Below are 6,349 nucleotides of genomic sequence, written 5' to 3' on the forward strand. Positions count from 1 at the left end.
AAACTTTGTAAAGGAGAAGTGTGTTTTCAGCACACCAAGGACAGCTGTATCCCTTCTGCAAGGGAACAGTCCAGTCTCCAAAGAAGTTTGTTTCTCATCACCACCAGGTTTACTAAACGTTAAAATTTCCAGACTCTGCTCACTGCTGGAGAGATTTCAGAACTGTCTTTCCCCATCAACATCCACAGTGCACCTTCCACCCTTCTCTGAATATCTCCAAGGGATGACCTTGAAATAAGACAGAGAGGTGAAGGGAGCGTTTTTCCTCCCATTAAGACCAAACAGAGGTCTGAAATAGCAATGGATTACAAAAATCTCCTTCTCTGCACAGCCAGCTTCCACTTCGAACATGGCTATTTTTGCCATAAACTAGATTTTTAAAAATCTGGTAACCTTTTTCCAAAGTGAATTTTTCTACATCCATTCACTCACAGAATCCACATTGGCAAGTCTCGCCTACCGAGTGCTTCCTTACACACAATTATAAAGGTAAATAATTAGCAAGGGGAAGGGAGGCCAATTTCCAGATGGGGATTAAATCACTGCAAACGACAAGTCCATTTATGACAGCTTTTGACCTTGTCAGAGCAGAATCAACACAAACTCCAGGTCATATAATGTTCAGTAATTACATATATGGAATTTAAAATGTATACATATATAGTTCCATACAAATATAATAAAAAAATCGGGAGCAAGGTATGTTGCTAAAGTTTCAAGGATTCTTGTCTCCAACATTCACCTGGAAAGCAGCTGGCTCTAATGGCCTGGTTGTGGCAGTGATAAAATCAACTTAGAAGCAGGTTTAAGTAAAATTGCTCAAAGGGAAAATAAGAAAACGGGAGTGCAGAGATTTTTTTTGTGGGGAGAAGGGAGCATTGAGAGGAATGGAGAAATGCTTCCTTTATTCTTCCTGGCTTTTTCAGACCCAAGACAAGTTCTTGAGGACACACATCAAATGCTGTAGTCCTTCCTTATCTATAATCAAAACAAAACAAGTAATTAAAAAATTTCCTCTTCCATTCTGCACTCTCAATAAAATGCAGAGTACAGCCAGAAGTTATCACCGAGATGCACCATCTCAGGAGAAATTAAAATTGGGACATGAAATGAGGCCACGAGCTATCGAGTCGCGGGGTTAGGATTTCACAGCTAGTGTCCGTGACCAGCGGGGTGTGCTCAAACTGGGCAGACAGCTTCCCATCATCTCTCATCACTGCTGTCCAGCCATCCAGCCAGGTTTCATCCTGCCTTCCACCTTCACAAATCATTGGCTCAATTGTAAATATGTGGCCAGCCTTCATCACTCCAACTGCTTTATTTTTGGCCTAGTGAGGTGCATTGAGGGCTGTATGAAAAAGCTTGTGGATTCCATGCCCACAATAGCTTTGAACAACTGAAAATTCATTTGCTTGGTCATGCTTCTGGATAACGTTTCCCAATTCTCTGTATTGAACACCAAGTTTCACTGCATCAATGGCTTGCATCAGGCACTCACACGTGGTCTGAACCAGTTTCCGTGCTCCCTCATCCACGTCTCCAACAAAAAACATCTCATTCAGGTCCCCATGATAACCATTGTGATAAAGAGTGATGTCCACATTAACAATATCACCTTCTTGCAAGGGCCATCTGTCTGGAATTCCATGGCAGATCACTTCATTCACTGAAGTACAACAAGACTTTGGGAAATTATAATAATTCAGGGGAGAAGGATAGCAATTTCTTGCAATGAATGCTAAGTGTACAGCATGATCTATTTCTTCAGTAGTTGCACCTGGTTTAATCACCCCAGCATCAATGTCCACATAGGCTTCTCTAGCAGTCGCATCCCTTCTATATCTTCAGATGAAAGTAACTTAACTTGAGAAGTACCTTTAAGAGCCTGCTCAGATTCAGACGTTCCTAAAGGGTGATCAGCATAATCTGGTCTTTGACTATGACTTGGCACTGGCCTTGTTGACATCAGTGGATAATGTGGTCTGAGTTTACTAGTATATCAATAACGTGCCCATAGCTCAGTGTTGATATCCCCTTCCACAGTCCAGGAAGACACTTCTTGCTTGGCCTTTAAATCTTTTGCTTTCATATGTAGTAACTTGTGAGTAGCCCAACTTCCTTGAAAACATTCCTGCGAGCGGAAGTACGAGTCCTGGATGCCCAGCTTGATGCAGGTGGGACACTGGAGCTTGGCCTCGCTGCTGCAACCATCCGTCTCGCACACACGCATCTCCAAGGCCGCCATGCTGCCTGGCTGCTGGAGGAGCCCCTCACCGAGCCCCTCCCAGCTTTGGCTTCCTCATTTCAGGCTCAAAATATGGTGCATACAAGAGGGTAGCCATAGTTTCCTTTCTCAGCTTCCAACAGCAGTACCTACCCACCGCCCCCCCACGCCCCGTCTAGTCTGTTAATGCTTCTACCACCACCACAATTCATATTCAAATATATAATATTTTTTGGTTCACACCAAAAGTGCATAATTATGAGAGTGTATTTTATTAATATGGTTATATTAGTCTTAATTTTCAAAATTGCATCTTATGATTAGCAAATTTGAAATTGTTAACAACTTTGACTCTTTTCCATAGATCATAATAGTTTTAATAGAGAAAATATTATTTCTCTAAGTGCCATAGTACCTGCTAACCTAAGAGCAAAATCTGTTCAATAGAGCGTATTCTCAACACAAAAATATTTAAAGTGAAAGTGTGAATATTTCCCATGTACAAATACCACCTTCAGTTTTCCAGAGTATTATTCCTTGTGTTTATGATTTTTTGAAAGTTTTGTCAAGTCTAAATGCTGAAAGTCCACAGGTATTTTAATATTCTGTTGCAGTACTTAGAATTAACATATCAAATTAAAAGTGGGAACTCCACCAAAAGACTCTTCCCACAAGGTGAAGTATTCCACAGTGCAATTATAAATCTATGTATGTTGTAGTCTCTTCCATGTTTTCATAGGATAAATGCTTTCTACATGTAAACTTCATTTTCCCTATCTGGAACTCACTCAAAGCTTTGAAAGTTGACATCTTTTGATCCAACATTTATTTAATATTTGATTAAATATTTCCAACCGGGTTTTAACAAAAACAAGCAAAACCTACAGAACTTGTTTATTTAAAAAAATTTAGTGTCATGTAGAACATATAGGTTTAATTATGGGGTTAGATGACAACCAAAGGAGAAGCTGGATGTACAATGTGGAAGTCTGGCTCAAACATCTGAATTTATCTTCATACAACCATTAACAATACTTCTTTAAAAATGAAAAATCCAGGATGAATGCCAAACTGGACAAGTTGATTGGACAATAGGAAAAATACTTGGTAAATCAGGGTGAAAGTCTACACCGTTTTGAGTAAAGAAGAAACCTCCATCTATGCTCGTTGCTGCTTCTCAGGTATGAAGTAGTCTAACTTATTAGCTAAGCAGAAATCTCATTCTTCCTTCTTCCTGCACCAGACTACAGAATGTTGATTAGACTAACCTCAGTAAATTTTCCCTGAAACAAACATATTCTTCAAATCTATAATATAATGTGAAGTTGCTTTATGTTGATTTTATTCTTTTAGTAATCTCAAATCCTTTCAGAAAATCATGAGAACTGATAGGAACCTTTATTCACTCTGAAAGAATCTGCTGTAATGGAAACAAATCTAATGTATCCCATCAAAGTTTTCCAGTAAATTTCCTTAGATAAACACTTCTGCCTTTGACATAGGCAAAATAATACCAAGTTTGCATAATTTATTCCAAAAACTAGAAGGAAAAGAATACTTCCTAACCTACTATCCAAGTCCAGCATTACTCTAACAATAAAATCAGATAAAGACATCATAAGAAAACTGCAGAACAATATCTCTCATGCATGTAAACAAAATGATTCTCAAAATATGTTAGCAAATTTTACCTGACAATATATAGAAAGTATTATATATCATGACCCAAGTGACATTTTTTCCCCAAGTATGCAAGGTTGGCTCATAGTTCAAAAATCAGTGTAATTTATCATATATAAAAAAATAAAAATCTTATGACTTTATCAATTGATGCAGAAAAAGCAAAGGAAACTGTACATCAGTGCTATACTATAGCTGATTAAGTTGTTCCCTACAGGTTAAAAATTGTGAAGCCATTATATAGATGGACTGGAATTGAACAACTGGCATTGAATAACTAAATAAATGGAGAGTAGATGGTGGGAACCAGATTTCTGCTTATTGGAATAGAAGCTATAGACAAGCAAAGGGGGAAGGTATGAATGATCCATGTGGTAAAAATCAATATGAACATATATATACATACATACATACATACAGAGATATTCACAGATATGTGCATATAGACAGGTTAGTATAAACACATATATTTCCTTGCTCTGTTAGTTGAGAGGGTCCAGAAGCAATGACACCCCAGTAGCAACAAGCACACTTATCAGCCAGGTCTTGTTTTCTAATACCATTCTTCAATGAAAAGAACCAAGGATACTTGAAAAAAATTGCTGATTCTAGGACTGGGACATGGAAAAATCCTAGATAATCCTAGAGCATCTCATAGTGCCAGAAAGTAAGTGTTTGAAAAAGCCCAGTGATGAGAGTCCATCAAAGAGATACAGGAAACTAAAAGAGCTCCTAATGGCTAAAGCTGGAGAATTTCAACAACAAAATTAATAAGTATTTATTGTAACCCAGTGTAAACCAGACAGTCATGAGTCCATATCAATGTAAACTAATGACTGTGTAAGAAAATAAAATTGAAGAACAGATAAATTTCCTTTCAGAAGAAGCTCAAATAATTTATGTAGTTACTTCAACCTCAAGGAGGTAGAGTATAACTCCCCACTCCTTAGTTGTGGGTTGTGTATAGTGACTTCTCAAAAAGTACAACATAGAAATAGGAGGGAGTAACTCTGCACTAGAAAAACCCTACAAACACTATCTCAGGCAGATGATCAAGATTAACGTCAACAGTGGTAAGTCATGGTAATAAATATACCGTAGATATGATGTGATGAAAATGACTGGGACATTGTCACAGCCAAGTGGAGCCTTAAGGGACATGACAGATACATGTATTGTGGAATCCTGGACTAACAATCCTTGGATTGTTACCAAAAGGCATCAGGTAAAAGCCAAGGAAATTCAAATAAAGTATGGCCTTTGTTAATAGAAAACATATCAGTATTGGTTGATTAATTGTAATAACTTTACATTACTAATATAAAATGTTTATAATAGGAGAAACTAGGTGTAGGACATATGGGGACTCTCTGTACTACCTTCACAAATGTTCTGTAAATCCTAATCTATTTTTCTTTTCTTTTCTTTTATTTATTTATTTTTTGTGTGTGCTTCACAAACATAATTTTTTATTTGCTATGTGGAATAAGGACTGGGGAAATGAGACACAAAAGTTAGAGACACCAGTTAAGAGGGTATTGTATTACAAGGGTAAAAAATAATAGGAAAGGACAATTACAGAGGCAATTAGGAGAGAAAGGCAATACAGGAAATTGTGTTTCTAATTGATAAACTTCCAAGAATTGTTTATTTTTTTAACATCTTTATTGTAGTATAATTGCTTTACAATGGTGTGTTAGTTTCTGCTGTAAACAAAGTGAATCAGCGATATATATATATATATATATATATATATATATATACCCATATCCCCTCCCTCTTGTGTCTCCCTCCCACCCTCCCTATCCCACCCCTCTAGGTGGTCACAAAGCACTGAGCTGATCTCCCTGTGCTATGCAGCTGCTTCGCACTAGATATCTATTTTACATTTAGTAGTATATATATGTCAATGCTACTCTCTCACTTTGTCCCAGTTTACCCTTCCCCCTCCCCATGCCATCAAGTCCATTCTCTATGTCTGCATCTTTATTCCTGTCCTGCCCCTAATTTCATCAGAACCTTTTTTTTTTTAGATTCCATATATATGTGCTAGCATGCACTATTTGTTTTTCTCTTTCTGACTTACTTCACTCTGTATGACAGACTCTAGGTCCATCCACCTCACTACAAATAACTCAGTTTTGTTTCTTTTTATGGCTAAGTAATATTCCATTGTATATATGTGCCACATCTTCTTTATCCATTCATCTGTCGATGGACATTTAGGTTGCTTCCATGTCCTGGCTCTTGTAAATAGCACTGCAATGAACATTGTGGTACATGTCTCTTTTTGAATTATGGTTTTCTCAGAGTATATGCCCAGGAGTGGTATTGCTGGGTCATATGCTAGTTTTATTTTTAGTTTTTTAAGGAACCTCCATACTGTTCTCCTTAGTGGCTGTATCAATTTACATTCCCACCAACAGTGCAAGAGGGTTCCCTTTT

General features: G+C 37.5%; 1 pseudogene across 1 annotated transcript; it reads right to left on the bottom strand.

Annotated features, from left to right (window-relative positions):
* Positions 1 to 680: 680 nt before the first annotated feature.
* LOC309657238 (methionine aminopeptidase 1 pseudogene) lies at positions 681 to 5,603 on the bottom strand (annotated as a pseudogene). Its single transcript has one exon. The product of its transcript is annotated as a methionine aminopeptidase 1 pseudogene (transcript).
* Positions 5,604 to 6,349: the final 746 nt, after the last annotated feature.

The sequence above is a fragment of the Balaenoptera physalus genome, assembly GCF_965194825.1.
Source record: "Balaenoptera physalus genome assembly, chromosome: 3".
In the NCBI taxonomy this organism is placed as follows: domain Eukaryota; kingdom Metazoa; phylum Chordata; class Mammalia; order Artiodactyla; family Balaenopteridae; genus Balaenoptera; species Balaenoptera physalus.